The sequence below is a fragment of the Oncorhynchus keta genome, chromosome 35 (assembly GCF_023373465.1).
Source record: "Oncorhynchus keta strain PuntledgeMale-10-30-2019 chromosome 35, Oket_V2, whole genome shotgun sequence".
In the NCBI taxonomy this organism is placed as follows: domain Eukaryota; kingdom Metazoa; phylum Chordata; class Actinopteri; order Salmoniformes; family Salmonidae; genus Oncorhynchus; species Oncorhynchus keta.
Window position 1 is genome coordinate 81453726 of NC_068455.1, and position 11254 is coordinate 81464979.

General features: G+C 44.8%; 1 protein-coding gene across 1 annotated transcript in view; it reads left to right on the forward strand.

Moving 5' to 3' along the window:
- Positions 1-3522: 3522 nt before the first annotated feature.
- The window catches only part of LOC127915551 (FH2 domain-containing protein 1-like), a 61890-nt gene continuing 54158 nt past the window's right edge, over positions 3523-11254 (forward strand). Inside the window, exon 1 of the mRNA XM_052495724.1 lies at positions 3523-3820. The gene's annotated coding sequence lies outside the window, so the exon portion shown is untranslated. The remainder of the gene's footprint in view (positions 3821-11254) is intronic.

Sequence of the window (11254 nt, forward strand, 5' to 3'; positions counted from 1 at the left end):
AGGTTATTCTCTTACCCTATAGGTTCTCCTCTTACCCGATAGATCCTATAGGTCCTCCTCTTACCCGATAGATCTTATAGGTTATTCTCTTACCCTATAGGTTCTCCTCTTACCCTGTAGGTCCTATATGTTCTCCTCTTACCCTATAGAACCTATAGGTTCTCCTCTCCTACTCTGTTCCTGCTACATATTCTCTGTTCCTGCTTACCCTATAGGTTCTTCCTCTTTACTCCTACTTGACTATAGACTGTTGTTCCTCTGTTCCTGCTACAGATTCTGTTGTTCACTTTTTACCCTATAGACTGTTGTTCACTCCTTCTCCTACTTTATAGACTGTGTTCACTGTTACTACTTGACTATAGACTGTTGTTCACTCTGTTCCTCCTACTTGACTATAGACTGTTGTTCACTCTGTTTCTCCTACTTGACTATAGACTGTTGTTCACTCTGTTTCTCCTACTTGACTATAGACTGTTGTTCACTCTGTTTCTCCTACTTGACTATAGACTGTTGTTCACTCTGTTTCTCCTACTTGACTATAGACTGTTGTTCACTCTGTTTCTCCTACTTGTATACAGTGGTGTGACCTGACTATAGACTGTTGTTCACTATGTTACTCCTATTCACTGACTGTATAGGAGTTCTGTTTGGCAGTAGCATTGTTACTATCACAGCATTTCTGTTATTATTATGTATACAGTATGTACAGTTCTCCTGTATTGACTAATGCTGTGTCCAAAATGTCACCCTGTTCCCTACGTCGTTCACTACCTTTGGAGCTCTATAAAGGGAAGTGCGTAGCATGTGGGGACGCAGCCTACAACTAAAGGGACCAAACTAACATGCGGTGCTGAGATATGGAACCAAAGCCCAGAGACTGTAGAATGTTCGAGACCGTTAGAACCTTTTACACTCTAGAACCTTCCTGGACTTCATAAGGATCTTTTTAGACTCCTACCAGAATCAACTATACTGAGCAAAAATATTTTTTTTTAAAACGCACAAAACAATTTAAAAGATTTTACCGAGTTGCAATTCATATAAAGGAAATCAGTTAAGTCCCTAGTCAGGTGATGAAGCCAGATGTGAGGTCCTGGGTTGTCGTGGTTACATGTGGTCTATGGTTGCGAGGCCGGTTGGACGTACTGCCAGATTCTCTAAAACAACATTGGAGGCGGCTTATAGTAGAGAATTGACCATTCAATTATCTGGCAACAACTATGGTGGACATTCCTGCTGTCAACATGCCAATTGCACTCTCCCTCAACTTGAGACATCTGTAGCATTTTTAGAGTGGCCTTTTATTGTCCCCGGCACAAGGTGCACCTATGTACCGATCATGCTGTTTTTAAATCAGATTCTTGATTATGCCACACCTGTCAGGTGGATGGATTATCTTGGCAAAGGAGAAATGCTCACTAACAGGGATGTAAACAAATGTGTGTGCACAACATTTGGGAGAAATAAGCTTTTTTTGTGCGTAAGGAACATTTCTGGGATCTTTTATTTCGGCTCATGAATCTTGGGACCGACACCTTTTTCCGTTTTCCGTTTTGTATTTTTGTTCTGTGTATTTCCAACCGCATCTTTTGCACTTGTCTATCTACCAAAAATTAACAATTTTGTATAATTGTGTGTTTTTGAATTATAAACGCAATTTAAGGCCAAATATCGAGATCAACATTATTCTTTGTGTATAATGTACGTGTTTTTTGATTCTTTAAAAATAGGAAATTCAAAAAGCACTCGCACATCTGAGTTATCTTCGTTGCACGTGCATCATAACGGTTGAATAAAACGAGACCAAAAAGGAGAAACCTACACACTGCTCTTTAAGCTTTACAAATCGCCCTCTCGTCCAATCAGAAGCTTATTACAGAGCAGTGAGCGGGTTTCACTTTTTTTTATTTTTTAAATATTTTTTTTCAAATCTTAAAATAGGGAATGCACTTGCACATCTGAGTGAGCTTGTTGCAGGTGCGTGGAAATCATTTGTGGCGATCTTAAAGAAAAATGACTTGCACACACTGCTCTTGCCTGTGTTACTTAGATTTGTTGAGCTTTTATGTATTGACTTGTTGGCTTTCCTCAGAGCTTTTGCATTTATGACATCACTCACTATGACATCATCTTTTATGTATTGACTTGTTGGCTTTCCTCAGAGCTTTTGGTGTGTTTTTGAATCTTGCCCATTAAAATGTTTGAACAATTTGTTTTATCATGTCTTTGTCATGTCAGAAAATAATGTTTGAATGTTAATGTTTATTTATTTTTATAGTCCCAGTCAGTGTTTTTCCAGTCATGTGATCAGCTCATTAACATAACGTAATAATATATATATATATATATATATGTATTTATGTTATTGTTAATGAGCTGATCACATGACTGTTATGTTAATGAGCTATATTTATTTATTTTTAGGACAGCATTTATGACATCACTCACTATGACCTCATTTTTCCTTCTCAGGGTTCCATAAGCAGTGTTCTAGAATGTCTCATTGTACTGTGTGTTTACTTAGCATCTGTCAGATGCCTAAACAAAGTGACTAGGGGCTATTCTCTCCGCAGAGCTAATGGTCTGTTGTCAGCCTCGCTCGTTCCCAACGCTAAGGTTTCAATCCCGTTTCTCCACCCTTCTCCCAAAGTGCACACTTGCGGACCACCCGTCATGGATTTAACAATGGTGGAAACTCCGTCCAGCCAATGCTTACACTAATCCAATGCTTTTAAATCCACTATTGGGATTGTGTAAGTGTACACTTTGGGTGAAAGGTGGAGAATGTTGTTTTCGATGTCATTTCAATGAAACGTGGGGAATAGACGTTGAATTGATGTCTGCCCAGTGGGTAAGGTCTGGTCTCAGGCACGGTCTCGGACTGTCCAGTTATTTCCCATTGAATAAAAACTGCCAGTTTAGAATCATTCAAATGACCATGGAATTAGGAGAGAGCTATAGTAATTGGAGAGTTGATTGGCCAATTGAGAACAAAAAGCCTTCACTGCTAAACCCGTGGTGACGATCTGCTGTGTGACCGCGTCGGTGTGTGTCCGTATCGAGGGTCATCTTGACGAAAAAGCTCTCCGGAGAGCAGCTCTGTCCACCGGGCAGCGAGGACTGACTCACTGCCGGACTAATCAAGGACACTGACAGCTCTATTCTCTCCACTGACTTTAACCGGCTAAGTGTTTTCAAGATTACTTAAAGGGATGATCTGTGGTGCAGCGGTTGAACTAAGTTCACGAGGCATTCATAAGTTATTATTTAAAACAATCCATGGCTATTTGATTCAAATGCGTGTACCAATTGCAGATTGACCCTTTCAATTGTGACTGATACACTGCAGCTAATTACTGGGAGAGAATTCAAAGACCAAGTGCCAAGGGAGGGACAGGTCGAGCTGTTATCTACCCTTAACACACTCCCTTCACACACAGCCTGCCCACAGCATGACGTCATGGCACACAGAGGCTGCATCATATTGTAGGCAACCCTATTCATTCATCTGATATTGTTTTTCCTCTGTACTGTATTCTACAGTCAATATAGGGCTATCAACAATAATCTATTCCACTCTCTCTCATCACACCTGAGCGAGCAGCGTTGGGGGATGTCCACGCATGCGCACCACTCTCCCTACGCACTCGCGCTCAACCGGTGTCGGGAGAAGCTCGTGCCAGTTCTACGGGTAGGTCCGTGGGAGAGGTCTGCTCTGTGGACACTGGCAAAGGATCCGTTTCTTCACCTGCTATACCGAACTCCATTCTCCTCGGTTTGACTAGGAATATATCTGCGTGTGCATGCCCCGTTTTTAACGGTAAGTTTTTAGGGACAATAAACGGTATTTGCATTATTATTTTTTTTGTCGCCAACGGGTTTAAAATTGGAACTATACTCATCTCACACTCGGTCATGTGGTTAGCGGTGCCTACCGTGTCATAAAACGATGACACTTCAGGGGATTGTAGTGTATACCTAGTGTGAGTAATCAAACTGTCATCCTCAGCTGTCCTTTTTTTGGCGTTAGTTTGGTTCAATAATAGTGACCATGTGCAGCCGGATTTCTATCCTCCAGCTCTAGTTGCGGTGATCTGCGTTTGCTTGATTAGCTTCATTTTTAAATGTTATTTTTCTTGTAAAATAATTGTCACCGCAGGTCTCAATATGGTGTAATTGCAGACCGCGATTCGGGGCGTTTCTTGATATCAGGGAACAACCATTGATACCTACCATCGGTCAGTTCCGGTGTTATGAGATTGATTGTTTCTCGACACAGATTATTTGTTTACATAGCAGGTTAGGTGATTGAGCATGGCAGGTCAGGACAATGAGGTTATGGTTAGGAAAAGGGTTAGGCTTACCTACAATCATACACGAAAGAAACGCCCACAGACCAATGGCGAGCGTCAGTGGTTGTAATATCCCATCAATAAACAGCGATATCAGAAAACATCCCTAATTGCGGTCTGCAATTACACCCTTCTCGTGATCTGACCAATGAAGTATATAAACCCTGTATCGCTGATGCTATGTATTAGCCAATGAGAGGCTTTGAAAGCCAGCACGCGGCCATCCAGTCGGAGGAATAGGAATGAATGGGATTCTACAGTATTTAATTGAAATGTTTCAAGGACAAAATTAAATGTATTTAAGTATTTTTGTTGTTGTTGTTGTTTGTTAGTTGTTTGTTAGTTGTTGTTGTTTGTTAGTTGTTGTTGTTGTTGTTGTTTGTTAGTTGTTGTTGGGACAGTAACATTAGAACTTCCAAACAAATTATACTTTAATAAGGACGTTTTGTAAAGTTTTTGTAAAATGTTTTTACTCACCTCCATAATATAATGTTTTAAAGTACGCATTTAAGGTGTCTGTAATAGAATAAACATTAATAACTGCATTTCTATAACTTCCTCAATATGTTTACATTGGAGGAGGAGAACCAAGATGGTGGCGCGGTGGCTTCAAAACAGCACTCCCTGTCTGTCATCTAGTGTGTATAAATCATTGAATCTGACTGTAATATTGTTGTCAGTGGCCAGCCTCTGTATGGAGTCAACAGGGCCAACATTATCGGCGGGCCTTAGGGGGCCTGGCGCGCCCGGCCAAATAAAATATTGATCATTTATTAGACTGAGACGCGACCCGACAGAAAACACATCAATCTGGACAGTCTGGACAGTGAAACAGCACCTCTCTGTCTCAGTGTGTGGAGACCATGTATCTGATACTGTCTGGGCAGTGAAACAGCACCTCTCTGTCTCAGTATGTGTAGACCATGTATCTGATACTGTCTGGGCAGTGAAACAGCACCTCTCTGTCTCAGTGTGTGTAGACCATGTATCTAATGCTGTCTCAGTATGTGTAGACCATGTATCTGATGCTGTCTCAGTATGTGTAGACCATGTATCTGATGCTGTCTCAGTATGTGTAGACCATGTATCTGATGCTGTCTGGGCAGTGAAACAGCACCTCTCTGTCTCAGTATGTGTAGACCATGTATCTGATACTGTCTGGGCAGTGAAACAGCACCTCTCTGTCTCAGTATGTGTAGACCATGTATCTAATGCTGTCTCACTATGTGTAGACCATGTATCTGATGCTGTCTGGGCAGTGAAACAGCACCTCTCTGTCTCAGTATGTGTAGACCATGTATCTGATACTGTCTGGGCAGTGAAACAGCACCTCTCTGTCTCAGTATGTGTAGACCATGTATCTGATGCTGTCTGGACAGTGAAACAGCACCTCTCTGTCTCAGTATGTGTAGACCATGTATCTGATGCTGTCTGGACAGTGAAACAGCACCTCTCTGCCTCAGTATTTGTAGACCATGTATCTGATGCTGTCTGGACAGTGAAACAGCACCTCTCTGTCTCAGTATGTGTAGACCATGTATCTGATGCTGTCTCAGTATGTGTAGACCATGTATCTGATGCTGTCTCAGTGTGTGTAGACCATGTATCTGATGCTGTCTGGACAGTGAAACATTAAGGCCAATGTGTTTCTCTGGGTAGCTAATGTGTTTCTCTGGGTAGCTAATGTGTTTCTCTGGGTAGCCAATGTGTTTCTCTGGGTAGCCAATGTGTTTCTCTGGGTAGCCAATGTGTTTCTCTGGGTATGCTATGTAGCCCTATGGGTCCAGATTAAGGCCAATGTGTTTCTCTGGGTATGCTATGCAGCCCTATGGGTCCAGATTAAGGCCAATGTGTTTCTCTGGGTATGCTATGCAGCCCTATGGGTCCAGATTAAGGTCAATGTGTTTCTCTGGGTATGCTATGTAGCCCTATGGGTCCAGATTAAGGCCAATGTGTTTCTCTGGGTAGCCAATGTGTTTCTCTGGGTATGCTATGTAGCCCTATGGGTCCAGATTAAGGCCAATGTGTTTCTCTGGGTAGCCAATGTGTTTCTCTGGGTATGCTATGTAGCCCTATGGGTCCAGATTAAGGCTAATGTGTTTCTCTGGGTATGCTATGTAGCCCTATGGGTCCAGATTAAGGCTAATGTGTTTCTCTGGGTATGCTATGCAGCCCTATGGGTCCAGATTAAGGCTAATGTGTTTCTCTGGGTATGCTATGCAGCCCTATGGGTCCAGATTAAGGCCAATGTGTTTCTCTGGGTATGCTATGTAGCCCTATGGGTCCAGATTAAGGTCAATGTGTTTCTCTGGGTATGCTATGTAGCCCTATGGGTCCAGATTAAGGCCAATGTGTTTCTCTGGGTATGCTATGTAGCCCTATGGGTCCAGATTAAGGCTAATGTGTTTCTCTGGGTATGCTATGTAGCCCTATGGGTCCAGATTAAGGCCAATGTGTTTCTCTGGGTATGCTATGTAGCCCTATGGGTCCAGATTAAGGCTAATGTGTTTCTCTGGGTATGCTATGTAGCCCTATGGGTCCAGATTAAGGCCAATGTGTTTCTCTGGGTATGCTATGTAGCCCTATGGGTCCAGATTAAGGCCAATGTGTTTCTCTGGGTATGCTATGTAGCCCTATGGGTCCAGATTAAGGCTAATGTGTTTCTCTGGGTAGCCAATTTGTTTCTCTGGGTAGCCAATTTGTTTCTCTGGGTATGCTATGCAGCCCTACGCTTGTCGCCTGCCTGTTGCTCTTCATTAGCGATTAGGTCTACATTGGTCTATAGACCTACTGTTACATTGGTCTATAGACCTACTGGTACATTGGTCTATAGACCTACTGTTACATTAGTCTATAGACCTACTGCTACATTGGTCTATAGACCTACTGTTACATTAGTCTATAGACCTACTGCTACATTGGTCTATAGACTATCTCTGAGTTATAGATCTACTGCTACATTGGTCTATAGACTATCTCTGAGTTATAACCTATAGGCCTGTGCAGTAGTAGGTCTATCTCTGAGTTATAACCTATAGGCCTGTGCAGTAGTAGGTCTATCTCTGAGTTATAGACCTATAGGCCTGTGCAGTAGTAGGTCTATCTCTGAGTTATAGACCTATAGGCCTGTGCAGTAGTAGGTCTATCTCTGAGTTATAGACCTATATGCCTGTGCAGTAGTAGGTCTATCTCTGAGTTATAACCTATATGCCTGTGCAGTAGTAGGTCTATCTCTGAGTTATAACCTATAGGCCTGTGCAGTAGTAGGTCTATCTCTGAGTTATAACCTATAGGCCTGTGCAGTAGTAGGTCTATCGCTGAGTTATAACCTATAGGCCTGTACAGTAGTAGGTCTATCTCTGAGTTATAGACCTATAGGCCTGTACAGTAGTAGGTCTATCTCTGAGTTATAACCTATAGGCCTGTACAGTAGTAGGTCTATCTCTGAGTTATAACCTATAGGCCTGTGCAGTAGTAGGTCTATCTCTGAGTTATAACCTATAGGCCTGTGCAGTAGTAGGTCTATCTCTGAGTTATAACCTATAGGCCTGTGCAGTAGTAGGTCTATCTCTGAGTTATAACCTATAGGCCTGTGCAGTAGTAGGTCTATCTCTGAGTTATAACCTATAGGCCTGTGCAGTAGTAGGTCTATCTCTGAGTTATAGACCTATAGGCCTGTGCAGTAGTAGGTCTATCTCTGAGTTATAACCTATAGGCCTGTGCAGTAGTAGGTCTATCTCTGAGTTATAACCTATAGGCCTGTGCAGTAGTAGGTCTATCTCTGAGTTATAACCTATAGGCCTGTGCAGTAGTAGGTCTATCTCTGAGTTATAGACCTATAGGCCTGTGCAGTAGTAGGTCTAGCTCTGAGTTATAACCTATAGGCCTGTGCAGTAGTAGGTCTATCTCTGAGTTATAACCTATAGGCCTGTACAGTAGTAGGTCTATCTCTGAGTTATAGACCTATATATAGGCCTGTGCAGTAGTAGGTCTATCTCTGAGTTATAACCTATAGGCCTGTGCAGTAGTAGGTCTATCTCTGAGTTATAGACCTATAGGCCTGTGCAGTAGTAGGTCTATCTCTGAGTTATAACCCATAGGCCTGTGCAGTAGTAGGTCTATCTCTGAGTTATAACCTATAGGCCTGTGCAGTAGTAGGTCTATCTCTGAGTTATAACCTATAGGCCTGTGCAGTAGTAGGTCTATCTCTGAGTTATAGACCTATAGGCCTGTGCAGTAGTAGGTCTATCTCTGAGTTATAACCCATAGGCCTGTGCAGTAGTAGGTCTATCTCTGAGTTATAACCTATAGGCCTGTACAGTAGTAGGTCTATCTCTGAGTTATAACCTATAGGCCTGTACAGTAGTAGGTCTATCTCTGAGTTATAACCTATAGGCCTGTACAGTAGTAGGTCTATCTCTGAGTTATAGACCTATAGGCCTGTGCAGTAGTAGGTCTATCTCTGAGTTATAGACCTATAGGCCTGTGCAGTAGTAGGTCTATCTCTGAGTTATAACCTATAGGCCTGTGCAGTAGTAGGTCTATCTCTGAGTTATAACCTATAGGCCTGTGCAGTAGTAGGTCTATCTCTGAGTTATAACCTATAGGCCTGTACAGTAGTAGGTCTATCTCTGAGTTATAACCTATAGGCCTGTACAGTAGTAGGTCTATCTCTGAGTTATAACCTATAGGCCTGTACAGTAGTAGGTCTATCTCTGAGTTATAACCTATAGGCCTGTACAGTAGTAGGTCTATCTCTGAGTTATAACCCATAGGCCTGTGCAGTAGTAGGTCTATCTCTGAGTTATAACCTATAGGCCTGTACAGTAGTAGGTCTATCTCTGAGTTATAGACCTATAGGCCTGTGCAGTAGTAGGTCTATCTCTGAGTTATAACCTATAGGCCTGTGCAGTAGTAGGTCTATCTCTGAGTTATAACCTATAGGCCTGTACAGTAGTAGGTCTATCTCTGAGTTATAACCTATAGGCCTGTACAGTAGTAGGTCTATCTCTGAGTTATAGACCTATAGGCCTGTGCAGTAGTAGGTCTATCTCTGAGTTATAGGCCTGTACAGTAGTAGGTCTATCTCTGAGTTATAACCTATAGGCCTGTGCAGTAGTAGGTCTATCTCTGAGTTATAACCTATAGGCCTGTACAGTAGTAGGTCTATCTCTGAGTTATAACCTATAGGCCTGTACAGTAGTAGGTCTATCTCTGAGTTATAGAAAATGTGCAGAAGAAGAAGGTCCAGGTTACCCACTGGTCCAGGTTACCCACTGGTCCAGGTTACCCACTGGTCCAGGTTACCCACCTACTGGTCCAGGTTACCCACTGGTCCAGGTTACCCACCCACTGGTCCAGGTTACCCACTGGTCCAGGTTACCCACCCACTGGTCCAGGTTACCCACTGGTCCAGGTTACCCACCTACTGGTCCAGGTTACCCACTGGTCCAGGTTACCCACCCACTGGTCCAGGTTACCCACTGGTCCAGGTTACCCACTGGTCCAGGTTACCCACCTACTGGTCCAGGTTACCCACTGGTCCAGGTTACCCACCCACTGGTCCAGGTTACCCACCCACTGGTCCAGGTTACCCACCCACTGGTCCAGGTTACCCACCCACTGGTCCAGGTTACCCACTGGTCCAGGTTACCTACTGGTCCAGGTTACCCACTGGTCCAGGTTACCCACCCACTGGTCCAGGTTACCCACCCACTGGTCCAGGTTACCCACCCACTGGTCCAGGTTACCTACTGGTCCAGGTTACCCACCCACTGGTCCAGGTTACCCACTGGTCCAGGTTACCTACTGGTCCAGGTTACCCACTGGTCCAGGTTACCTACTGGTCCAGGTTACCCACTGGTCCAGGTTACCCACCCACTGGTCCAGGTTACCCACTGGTCCAGGTTACCCACTGGTCCAGGTTACCCACTGGTCCAGGTTACCCACTGGTCCAGGTTACCCACCCACTGGTCCAGGTTACCCACCCACTGGTCCAGGTTACCCACTGGTCCAGGTTACCCACCCACTGGTCCAGGTTACCCACTGGTCCAGGTTACCTACTGGTCCAGGTTACCCACTGGTCCAGGTTACCCACTGGTCCAGGTTACCCACCCACTGGTCCAGGTTACCCACCTACTGGTCCAGGTTACCCACTGGTCCAGGTTACCCACTGGTCCAGGTTACCCACCCACTGGTCCAGGTTACCCACTGGTCCAGGTTACCCACTGGTCCAGGTTACCCACCCACTGGTCCAGGTTACCCACTGGTCCAGGTTACCCACCCACTGGTCCAGGTTACCCACTGGTCCAGGTTACCCACTGGTCCAGGTTACCCACTGGTCCAGGTTACCTACTGGTCCAGGTTACCCACTGGTCCAGGTTACCCACTGGTCCAGGTTACCCACCCACTGGTCCAGGTTACCTACTGGTCCAGGTTACCCACTGGTCCAGGTTACCCACCCACTGGTCCAGGTTACCCACTGGTCCAGGTTACCTACTGGTCCAGGTTACCCACCCACTGGTCCAGGTTACCCACTGGTCCAGGTTACCCACTGGTCCAGGTTACCCACCCACTGGTCCAGGTTACCCACCCACTGGTCCAGGTTACCTACTGGTCCAGGTTACCCACCCACTGGTCCAGGTTACCCACCCACTGGTCCAGGTTACCCACCCACTGGTCCAGGTTACCCACCCACTGGTCCAGGTTACCTACTGGTCCAGGTTACCCACTGGTCCAGGTTACCCACTGGTCCAGGTTACCCACTGGTCCAGGTTACCTACTGGTCCAGGTTACCCACCCACTGGTCCAGGTTACCCACCCACTGGTCCAGGTTACCCACCCACTGGTCCAGGTTACCCACTGGTCCAGGTTACCCAGGGTCGAGTGGGCAGGGATGAGTT